We start from the raw sequence: 12,051 nt of genomic DNA on the forward strand, positions 1-12,051 counted from the left end.
GACAAATGACCCTCCCCCTGGGTTCTCACGGTCTTCCCAGGCTCACCCGCAAATAACAGTGAACCTGGCAGGAAGCGTTTTATTCTGACTTCCCCACGGTTCACCGTGGGCCGGACGCTGCTGGAGAAACCGGCACATACCAACTTCTTTAATCCTCACGAGAACCCCACGATGTAGGCCCCCACATGGCATCTGGCCCCAGAGCTCACTCTATTTCCCATGGGAGAGCATTGTTTGGGGACATTTCAAAACGACAACTGACGTACGAAACAAAATGTCCTAGGATGCTTTAAAAAGAGTGTCCTCACAGAACTCCTCGCATTTTCCTCCCACGACTGCCTGTGAGCGGAAGCTTCCCTGGGGGAGGGAGAGGGAGAGCAGCCTGGGAGAGGTGGGGGGGGTCAGAAACCTGGTCCCCCGCTTAGCGTCAAAGTCTCTCCAGACTCACACAAGCCAAACAGCAATCCATCACCTCCCTCCGGAGCCCGGCTCGTCCGTGATGACCATTCGCCTTCTGCTCTCCCGCTCTCGGAACCTAACCATCGGCTTTGGTCACCTCTTTCCTTCTCCGCTTGCCTCCACACCGGGCTCTCGGCGTGTCCTCTGGAAGGCACGTGTACAACGGGAAATGGCGGTGCCCCTGCAGGACCGGACAGTGATGGGAAGAGCACCATGGTCCAGAGGTCATGGTTTTGTCATCTTATGGAGGGTGCAGCCAGGACACGGACTGTGACAGGTCAGGGTAAGAGATGACAGGGACACGAGAGAGGGAGGGCGTAGGAGACCCTCACTGCATGTGCTGAGGCATCTCGGAGCAGGACACGCTCACCTCCGTGCTGCCGAGACAGAGAAGCCGGCAGACGGGTTGCTGAACCCGAGCCCCTCCGACAGCACAGAAAGGGGGGGCAGGGCTGGGGCTGGGAGGGAGCGGGGCAGGGGACAGCAGTGAAGGGTCCCTTCCGGCAGATGTGTAGGGGGTGGTGATGAGATCAGAAGAAGGAAGTCTTAAAGCTAAAACTTCTTAAAAGCCCATCCTTCCTCTCTGGCTGCAGTGGGATCCCCCGGCCGAGGCTCTTGTCACCTGCTGCCTGCTGGACCGCCCTGGCTGCCCCGCCAACCTCCCCTCTTGCAGAGGGCTGCGGGCAGCCTCGCGCATCTCTTCCCGTGGGGGCACTCACCCTTTACCCACGGCTGTATGCCTTGCTCCTGCTCCCTCCTTCCCTGTTTCCAGAAGAGCCTTTCCACTGAAGTTAAAGCCACCTCCTTCCCCGGGCTTTGGCGCCCATCTTGTCCCACCGACTTAGAACCCATCCCCCACTATTTCCCGGTGACCATCGTGCCCCGAACATGTACTCTTCATGGACCTGCTTTCCAGGCAGACCCCCGGACCGCTGCAAAGCAGAGCTCACTCAGGAGATGGCATCACCGGTGGTGGTGGAGCTGGGCTGGGAGGAGCAGAAAACCCAGCGAAGCGAGTTACAGTTTATTTGGAATTGGTTTGATGTCACGGGAAGCCCAAGGTTGACTTGGTGGCTATGAAACGCCGAGACGGCCCCGGCGGTTCCATCTTGCTGCAATGCCCTTCTTAGCAGGTCACTTTATCTTCGGATGGTCGCACAATGGTTGTTCATCTGTCAGACAGTCTTCTGACAGCGCAAAAGGGACAAAGGCCAAGTGTGATCTTTCAAATCTCCAAAAGAGTCTGGAGGCCAGGGAGCCCCTTCAACCAGGCCTCATGGCATGATGCCCACTCGGATGAAAGTGGGTTCTCTTGGGAAGGAACCAGAAGATGACCCTAGACAGCGTATTTCTGCTCTTACCACGATCTCTGCTCCCCCAGCACTTCAGATGCCATCTAACGGGGCTTCTCGGAAGCCTTCTCTCTTCTTGAATGACCTTCTGGTGGCTTCTGGGACAGCACACGCTGCTGCGATTTCTTCCACTTCTGTTCCTCCTCCGTCTCTTCCGCAGGCTTGTCCTCCACTGCCTGACCCTGTGGTCGCCCTCCCAGTGTTCCGGCGCGCGGGGAGGGCGCGGGCTCGCCTCTGCTCCTGCAAGGCCGACCCCAGGCTTCGAGCAACCCACGACAAGTCAGCAGCTGCCCCAGAAAGGGAAAAGGTGGGAGACGGGTAGTTACGGACCCTGGTGTGGAGGCCTAGAGGGACCGCGGCCGAGAGGCCTCCAGCGCCCTGGGCCTTCCCTTCCCGGCGTCAAGACGACTCCTGCCACTGCGGACAGTGGCCCAGCGTGTACGCCGCAGCTTGGAGGGCAGCGTCCTCCCTACGTGCCTTCACTCTTCTGAGTGCTCCTACCTGCGCACACCGCTTGCGTGCTCCCCGGTCCTGAGCATGGGGTCAACGAGCCACACCCGGCTGATGCTTAGTTGTCACAGGGTGAGGGGGACGTGAGGACACGGCTGCCCTCCCATGTCCACCGCAGCCCCCGGAGTGCTTCTTGTATCACTTTGTGGAAACCACCCTTCTCCTGAAGCACAGTCTGCCCCTGTCATCCTGAGGGTAGGAACACCTTTCCTTGGCACCAGGGGAGGCCTGAAACCACGGCCTTGTTCCCCGGACCCTACCTTCCTCTCCAAAGACTTCTCCCAGAACCCCCGGGCATCTCCACCCCCCGGGCCCCACTTGCCAGCTGTCTCCTCTCTGGAGCACGTCTCTTCTGAAGCACAAGGCCCCATCCCTGAGAACACTGTTGATCTCTCTTCTTGGTGTCTTTTATTCAGTCTCTTGGTTTTAGGCGGATGCTGAGCCCCGGCAGGAGAAGTCTGTCCCGTCTGCCCCCCGCTGAGCGTGGGTTTCTTTGCGGTCACCCGCGGCTGCTGGGGCTGCGGCGGGCGAGGCGGTGGCCGGGGAGCGTCTGTCTGGTTCCAGCCGCGCGGCCCCGGCAGCCCGCGTGTTGCGGTGGGGGGGGGAGGCCCGGGGCTCCCGCCGCGCTCCAGCCCTGCGATCCCTCCCAGAGTTTGTGCGCAAAGGATGCGTATTTTTTCAGAGGTCAGCTTGTCTAAGGTCAGCCTTTCAGTCCACTTCCCAGTGGCCTTTCATCAGCGGCGTCTGGTGTCGTCACCAGGCCCAGCTTGGTTTCCAGCCCCGGAATCAGGGCGCGTCTCGCGCTCGGTAAAACCTCCGACGGGACGAACCGGATCGCGTGCGCTTGGGCGAAGCCCTTGACCTTGCGCGGCCCACGCTCTTGGTCCGCGCGCGAGCGACTCCCCAGGCTGCGGCGCTCGGGGTAAACCAGGAAAGACGACTGCGCGGGGCACGACTGCCTCCGGGGCTCGGGTCCTGGTCCCGGGGTCCTGGGATGGAGCCCCGCGTCGGGCTCCCTGCTCAGCGCGATCCTTCCTTCTTTCTCTGCCCTCCCCCACTTGCTCTCTCTCTCTCTCTCTGTCAAATAAATACAATTTAAAGAAGGAGGAGGAGGAGACGGAGGAGGAGGAGACATTCCCTGCTCCCGTTCATCTTCCCACAAAATCCGTGCGCTCTGCCCCCGGCGGCCTGCGGGTCGCACAGAGCACTCTCCTGTCGTGGGGCTGGATGTTGTCAGCCTCTCCCATGACCTTCTGGGCATAGGAATCAACAGTCAAGTGCCAGCAGTTCTCGACCCAGCGGACTTACTGGCAGAAATTGATCTAAGGAAATAGAGCCCCACGGATACCTGTGACAATGCTCTCAGCATGGCTTTCCAATAGGATATGTAAGAAGCTTAACTACCACACAGACAGGGGTGTCCATTCGGGAGGATAAAACCCTATCATGCATCCTTTCAAAAATCACACGCACAAATACGCAAACATGGAGAAAATTCTGGGAATAAAATATAGATAAATATAAAAATAAATAAATAAATATAAAAAATTAGTAGTGGTTTTCCCCCAAGGATTACTAGGATTTTTCCTTCTTTGTCATTATAATATCGTATGTTTCTGTTCCCACCAGGGTCATGTTATCACTTGTATAACGAAATAAGCTCTTAGTTTTGGAAAACTCATGGTCTACCTTTGATGGTGCCTCCCCCGGCCTGCAGTTATCACCCAGTTGGGCGAGGTCCGGAGAGATCCTGGTAGCCCCAGGTCCCAGAGATGATGTCCTACTAAGGATGTGTCCTAAAGGAAGGCATCGATGTCACCATTCGAAAAAGAAGGAGCGGAGACAAGAGGAAGAACGCGTAGGTAAGCAAGGGAGGGACCCTGTCTGCTGGTGAGGTTCAGCCTGTTTGTCTCTTAAATTGAATTTGAATCATTCCTATATGTAACCCCAGTAGCACTGATAGTCTAAATTCACACAGGGAAATGTGTAGTGAGAAAGCCCACTCACACCCCCTGGGAAGCTGAGGTTTTCCTGGGACTAGAGGTGACAGATGCTTGGCTGCCCCACCCCCGCCCCATAAGACCATTCATTCTGAATGCCATTTGGGGTCATGGTCGACAGTGCGGCCTCAACAGGCCCCAGTGTGTGCCCAGTTCTTTCCGACATGAGTGGAAGGGGCGATTGATTTCTGGCTGGCTGTCTAACACTCTTTGCAAAATCTATTCCGGATCAGGTTCTGGATGTGCCTGGTTTCCGGGGCAAAGGCTCAGAGAAAAAGGATCCTTTCTCCGATTCTGCCTGTTTCCATCTCCTGCTGCTGATGGGAGGCCGGGGGGCCCCCCGTGTCCCAGAGGAAAGTTGCTCTGCCCCCAGAGCTGTGACGGCGGGAAGAGAAGGACCCGCTTCCTCCCTGCATTCCAGCGGGTGACAATGGCGAACCCACTCTGAGAGGGACGGCTGTGTGTCCAGCACAAGCCAGAAAGCCTAGTATCTCGCGCTATTTGCAAGCCTGCCTCTCGGACACATCTGGCCGGCTGTTTGTCTTTGTTAGAAGGACCGACTGGTCACTTTGCCAGGGGACTCTCTACCACCCTCTGTCACCAGCATCTGCACAGAACAGAAGGCTTTGGAGGCTCAGATGACAAAAACAGTGCCTCCGAAGGGACCGAGAAAGATAGTAGTGTTTCTGTGCGAAGCAACAGAATGTGTAAGAGAAAGCGCCAACCAAGCCACACCAATGAGCCATTGTGAGGTCCTGCTTGAGCAGAAGAGGGATCTGAGGCCACTAACAAGGGTGGGGGGGGACACGACACTGCTTCGAGCCCGAGTGCCACCCCCATCTGCCCCAGAGAACACAGAGCCATTCTGCGGCCTCTGTTGCCTCTTGTGTGCCAGGCCCCGAATGGGGGCTTCACCGCGTTGTTTACCTTGTTTATGATTTGTCTCTTTTCTCCTGTGGGAAGCCGTGAAGCACAGGCGTATGTCTCATGTACCCACCCCTGTATACCCTGGGTTTGCCGCCTGGCAGGGGCTAAACCAAGAGCTGAGGGAAGGAAGACAGAGAGGAGGGAAGGAGGAGAGAGGGAGGCAGGGGAGAGGGAGGGAGGAACGTGCACCCTTATCCGGTGACACTGCCCGCACCTCCCGCACCTGACCGGCTGCCAGGCGAAGGACCGCGCCGCCCCACCGTGCCCACCGCCGCTGCTCAAGGCCTGCCCGGCAGCGAGCGATGCCATCAGTAAACATCTGTTGAGTGGGGTGTGGTCTTCAGCGCTTACTGGGTTAGCCGGAGATTAGATTTGATACTATAGCCAAAAAAAAAAAAAAAAAAAAAGGTTAGTGTAACCATGCTCATAAGTAAGTACTTTAAATGAATGGGTTTTATAAAAAGGGCATTTTCCTAGCCATTCTGGTAGCTAATTATTTTTGTGACTAAAAATTCTAAACTCCAGGCACATTTAAGAGCTGGAAGCAAGGGACTGGTGGCTCCCGGGACAATCAGCTCCTTGCAGGAGGTGGGCAGCCGTAATGTGTCGTGAGGCAGGTCAGCTCTGGGGCCATTTGCAGGGCTAGCTCCGGGGGCTTAGCCGAGATGATCCCACCACTCCGCCGTCTTGCGACATGAAGATGAGCATGTGGTCAGAGAGGCAGTGGCCTGTTCCCGTCACACCCGCTCAGGATGACAGGCACATGTTGCAATGCTCTGGAGAAAGGAAGACAGGAAACCAGTGTGAGATCCTACCCTTTCCTCAACGCTAGATTCGACCATTCCGTTCGATCCCTGGGCTGTTTATGATTGAAAGCACTACGGGTTTGAGTCCCAGCTTTGGCCCTTAGGTGGCTGATTTGGGTGAGCCAAAGGACGTTTCTCAGTTTTCTAGTCTGTGGAATGGGAATAAATAATGTCTGTCTTGACAGTCCTTATTGCCAAGATCGAATAAAGGCGGTCGTTGACATGATTTTGTAAAGCGTGAATCTCCACGCGTTGTATCGCTAGTGGTAAAAACACCTGCTGGTTAGTTAGCCCTGATGGTGTGTGTGTCTTGCTGAGCACCGCACTGCCACAGCAGTTAAAACTCAGAAAAATCCCATAGGGAAATTGGCAGTGGGAGTGGTGCTGTGGTCATGTGTCCACCGGGAAGCTTACATGGACGTGGGAGACAGCGTGCACCGGACAATGAAGGAGTCAAGTTCGTCCAGGCTATGGTGATGGGGAGGACCGCCGCTCATCAGTGACACCTCAGAGAAAAGGGAGGGGCTTGGGGTTTCATAGAAGCAGGGGGACAAGGACAAGTGGACCACAGGGTTGCCCGTGGGTCTGTGGGAGCAGGAGAAGGTCTTATCGGGTCCTTGAGGAAGTGTGAAGGGGAATCTTATCCTGGAATGGTAAGAGCGGGTGGTTAGCTGGTTTCTGGAGCAAAAAATGGATGATGGGTGTGGGACTGACCATCGCTGTTTACTAGGAACACATGATGGGGTGAAATTCCAGTGTCAAACATATGCCCAAGAACACACAGAGAGTAGTACCAGCGGTGGTAAGACTCGTAGTGCTAGCAGCAACACTATGAACGTTTAGTGACGGTTTACCAAGGGTCCAGTCGCGCAATCAGAACTTTGTGTGCATTCCCGCACAATATTCTAAACGAAAATTCTATTCCTCTTTCCTAGTTAACAGGAAGGCCCACAATGCTTCTGCTTCAGAGACCAGAGAACCCATGCAGGCTCCAAATGTCACTGAAGGAAGGGAGTCTGGCTTTGCCACTGGGCTCTGCCCCCACCACATGCCACCCACCACAGCATGGAAGCACTTCCCCATCTGTGAAAGCTTCCTAACACCAAACACCCTCACCTGGCGACGGCAGTAGAAAATTGGTCCGTTGCTGTAAGCCTGCGTTCTCTCCTTCCTACACAGCTTTTAAACCAGGTCCAACCATCACCTTAGATTCTGTAGTCATAAGGGATGACCTGTCCCATACTGATGGTTTCTAAGTTTAAGATGATTGGGATATTAACTCACAGCGTGGGCTAGGAAAAGAGAGCTGGGAAGAGCGGCAGGAAGGGCATCTCTACATCAAGTCCCCGACGCTTGCCTGTCACCGCGTGTACGGACTGACGCCCACAGGACGCATGAAAGCTCGCTTGGAGGTTTCATCTCCGAGAGGGAAAACCAGTGAATGAGGCTGAGATTGTCCGTGAAGGCGGCGTTATAAACCAACCAGATGGCTCCGGCCGATGACTGTGGGGTTCTCTAAGAACATGGAGGGGCTCAAAGTTAACTTTACACTCCACTGACTTCATGGAAAGAGTTAGATTATCCGGGGGGCCGGAGGGCTCCGTCGGTCAAGTGCGTAGCTCGATTTCAGTTCAGGTCATGAGCTCAGTGCTGTGACCCCCAGCCCCGTGCTGGGCTTCACGCTCAGTGCGGAGTCCGCTTAGGATTCTCCTTCTCCCTCTCCTTCGGTTCCTGCCCCACCCCCAAAAAAGGAACTAAAAGACTTCCTTTTTTGTAAAGAAAAAGAAAAAGAAACGAAGGGTTCTTTTTCTAATTATGGGCTCACCAGGCCAGGCTAAGATACTCAAGCGGAATCCTACTGTCCTCTGCGATTGGGACCAGTGGATGCTTAACAGAAAAAAGAAGATTAAGGCACAGAATTATACACGTGACTCCTGCACCCCTTAAATGCTTGCTTGAAGGTCTTAAAACATGTCAACGCTCCTTCATTCATGGTGACGTCTCTGCCGATAGCTCCACTAACTGGCTTGCCGTGGCATTCCTTGCATTAACACGCGCAGATAATAACTAACGGATCGTCGCGGATTCCTGCTTCTGCTTCCTGGTGGCAGAGCGAGAACTTATGGGCCCCCGTGCAGCAAGTTCATCCGGAAAACTTGGCTCTAGAGACTTCTCCTCCACACCGGCAGTGCCTCATCTACGGCAATGTGGGAAAGTGATCGAAAACAAGATGAAACAGGTTGCTTTTATCACATTCTTCCCTGTAAGTTGGCTTTGGTTTTCATAGAAATTATGAACTATGGGCACTCCTGTTCCACTGGATTGGATCTCACAAGAGTCCGTGAAGGTACGAGGTTCCCCTGAAAGCACACGGACGCAGGGTGCTGCGGAAACACCTGATTCCTGGCCGGGACACACAGGAGCACTCACGTGTCCACTGCAAGGCGGACCAGCACCCCATCGACCCCAGCTGACACCAGGCAGCGTGTCTGAGAGGCAGGAGGACGTGTGAGGGGACGTGGCTCAGGAGGTGTGTCCCATCTCCTGGCCCTCTAGGGACACACATCGGGGGTCCCGACCGTGGCCAGTTCCTGGTCCTCACACTGTTTCTCCTGCTGAAGCATTAGCTAGACTTCGTGCTGCACCCCGGTCTCTTTGCTGGGCCCGCTTTCCTCGACTCACGTAGTCACCCCATTAGTTATTTGTAAAACAGGTAATTAACTCACAAAGTGCCAAAATCGGAAAAGCGAGCAATTTTCTCTTTGCACGTCTTCCACCCAACAAGGGCCGCCTCCCGACGGTGCATGGCCTTCCGCTCTGAAAACAGCAGGCGTCCTCGGCGGGCAGGAACCCCCAGAGGGAAACGTCTCACTGCGACACTGCCGTGGGGGCAAGGGTGCCCACCCCAGGACACCCCAACCTCATACCACACCCGCCATGTCTCCCGTTCATGCTCATCTTATCCTTTTCGAGCGTAGCATGTAGGAGACAAGGCATTACACGCCACATTAAACTATTCTGTGTGAGACTACCGGCTGCTGTATTTGGAATTTTGTTGGAAAACTCACTCCAGCGGGCCAGTGCTAACGATGTGACGGAGGACATTGTCGTGCCAGCACGGCCCTTTGTTTGGACAGCATTCCACTCCTAAAGCAACCTGTGTTGACCACCGCGGAGAAGGGCACCAGGGCACCAGGACAGGCCACCTGAAACGTGCCTCCTGGGCTTATGGACTACTTTACGCTAAAGACAGAGGCACGAAAAGCTCTTTATGTCCTGCTAACTGCCTGAAAATAGAGAATAAGTTTCCCCTTTCGTAAAGGAAATTCCCATTGTCAAAGATGTCTCTGTAGGCGGAAAAAAGTCACTCTGGGAAACAAGCCTCAGGACCCGAGAGGATGCTCCTTACCGCGCCTCGCCTCCCCCAGCTGCCCAGGACTCGCTTTCCCTCCTAGAAGCTCAAAACTCCTTTCCTTCGTGTGGCTTAACCTGCCCACGGCCCGATCACCCGGTACAGCGCTGAGTTGAAGCGGCCCGATCACCCAGTACAGCGCTGGGTTGAAGCGGCCCGATCACCCGGTGCAGCGCTGAGTTGAAGTCTTTGTGAAAACGCTTGCGCTTACTTCCCTGACTTGGTTTTTCCTCCCTTCAGTCTTTTCAGAAATTTGATTCGTGGGCCCCGGCCACTGTCCAAATCCTACTGGTCAGGTCACACGTGTAGTAAAGCAATTGTCCTCTGCTTCCTAGAGTTTACGTGAGATCAGCCTACAACTATACGCCAAGACGAGCGGCAGGATGGTGGGCTCAGGCTTCTTACCACTCCCGGGAGGAGCGTGCTGAGTCAGGAAGTACCTGAGGATCCCCGCGAGGGAGCAGCCCCTTCGCTGGGGTCAGGCAGCTGCAGTTCTGCCTCGAGCCCCACACCTCGGGCATCTCACGGATCCCTTTCACACACACACACACACACACACACACACACACGTGCACGAAAGGAAACTATTTAAGAGCACATGGTCTCTCGGTCCCACGAGACCCCACACCCTGTGCGGGGGTACACTTTCCATGACCTTAAGCATCGTTCTCGGGACGAAGGTCTGCAGACCAAAGCAACATGTCACCACAGCTCTTTCCCCGACGTCTTTAAAACAAGAAGCTACAACATCCGAATGCAAAGATCTGGGGTTGAGCCATTGTGGTACAAGTGACAGGCTCCGCGGAATGGCAGGTCAGTTGACGTGGCCCCTAGGGAAGAGAAACGACAAGTTAGCACCCACCTGGCCCTCTCTTGGAGCGCGATGGGATCGCCCGGGCGTGGCCCTCTGCCCTTTCCCCGGAGGGCAGGTGCCCCGTTCTCTTGCCCCTTCCCTATGCACTGGGAGGGTCTGAAATCCTTGCCAGGCAGCTCGGCACGTCACCGCAGGTGCAGACGACTAGTGTGCGACGTGAAAGGCTTAGTTCCCGCTCAATTGTTACATCGCGTGTTGTGTGTGTTACTCGCCTGAATATTGCTGTCCGTGAAGAGAACCCCCCACGCCCAACGTTAGCTACCTCCTCTTTCGTAATGTACGTATGTCCTGTATTTAAACCCCAAATGTGCACGGGCCGTCTGTTTCGTCATTACACGGGTACCTTTGGGAGGGTAGCAGGGGTGGGACATTTTTAACCGGATGGAATTCTGGCGCGTGACTTGACGATATTGAGAAGCAGGAAACATGGGTCCCGCTGGCAAGTTTGCCCTGGACCAGCAAGACCCGTCGATGCGGACGGTGGTGTTTATGAATGGGGCCTCCCCCTCGCGGCCTCCAGGATGGGCCGCCGGAAGCTCTCAGCTTGCTCTTACGTGAAGACAGCTGTTGATGACGACCTTATTACCCGTCAAGATTATTCTCTTTGTTAGCGAGGGATGGTCCTTCAGAGTGCAGCAGACGTCCCAAGTAGACGACCATCTGACCAAACGCAGCTGGCCACAGGGGAAGCCCGGCCCTTTCCTCGTGGAGAGAAAACCAAGAAGGCACTGATCTTTCCAAATTAGGCATTTGCACACTAGTTCCCCCAAATGAGATCTGAAATGCCAGGGCCTGCATTTCTTCCAGTCACCATGGACAGGGGCCGCATTCCAGTAGCCTCTATCAGCCACCGAGTCTGCCGTTCCTCAAGGACCTCACTGCTCCTTTCTCCCGGAGCCCGAGGCAGCTGCCGTCCACGGCCTTTCTTTTTCCATTGTTCTTCGAAGCGGGGTTAGTCACCTCTGCCTGCCCAGGACACTCACATTGGCCCACGCAGACTGCAGACAAGGAGCGACCTGCTGTGAGAGTGGCCCCTGGGCACCCTGGCCTCGGAGCCTGGAGTCATCCAGCTGGGGGTAGGCAGCGCGTGTGTAGGTTCTCAGACATGTGGGCGGATCCCGGCAGAGTTCATCAGGCTGAACCACAAGCACACCGATGACTGAATGTATTTTCGAAACCTGAACTCAGGTCCCATCAAGCACAGGGTCGACTCCAACAACACGAATAAAGTAATTCAGAACGGACTGCTCACTCTGGAGTGTCGCGGGGAGACCTAGCTGCTACAGTCTCGGCATCGAACCACCCTTAGAAACAAGCCCCTGGGTGTCTCCTATATCTGCTGTAGACATTGCATTTTATTCATTTTCCAATTAACCGTAAAGCCATCCTCGGGTTCTCTATTTGTAAAGGCCGGATTTATTCTTCTCACTGGAGAAATGCGTTCCCACTGTTGAGGGCATGTGTCTGGGGTCTGGAGGAGGCAAGAGTTCTGTTTGTGCGCCAGTGTGTGGAGAGTGAATCAGAGCTTCTGTTAGACATGATGACCCGCATTCGCGGATGGGACTTTCAGCCCAGCCTCTGCAGTACTGGTGGTGAGCGGGATTGCGAGGGGTTCGGGAGGGAGAAGAACGGATCCTTGTTCTAGTCCTCAGGATAAAGAAGAAACAATGCCGGGTGCTTTACCGACCAGGGGATGATAAATGGGCGAGAA

The sequence above is a fragment of the Mustela nigripes genome, chromosome 15 (assembly GCF_022355385.1).
Source record: "Mustela nigripes isolate SB6536 chromosome 15, MUSNIG.SB6536, whole genome shotgun sequence".
Classification (NCBI taxonomy): Eukaryota; Metazoa; Chordata; class Mammalia; order Carnivora; family Mustelidae; genus Mustela; species Mustela nigripes.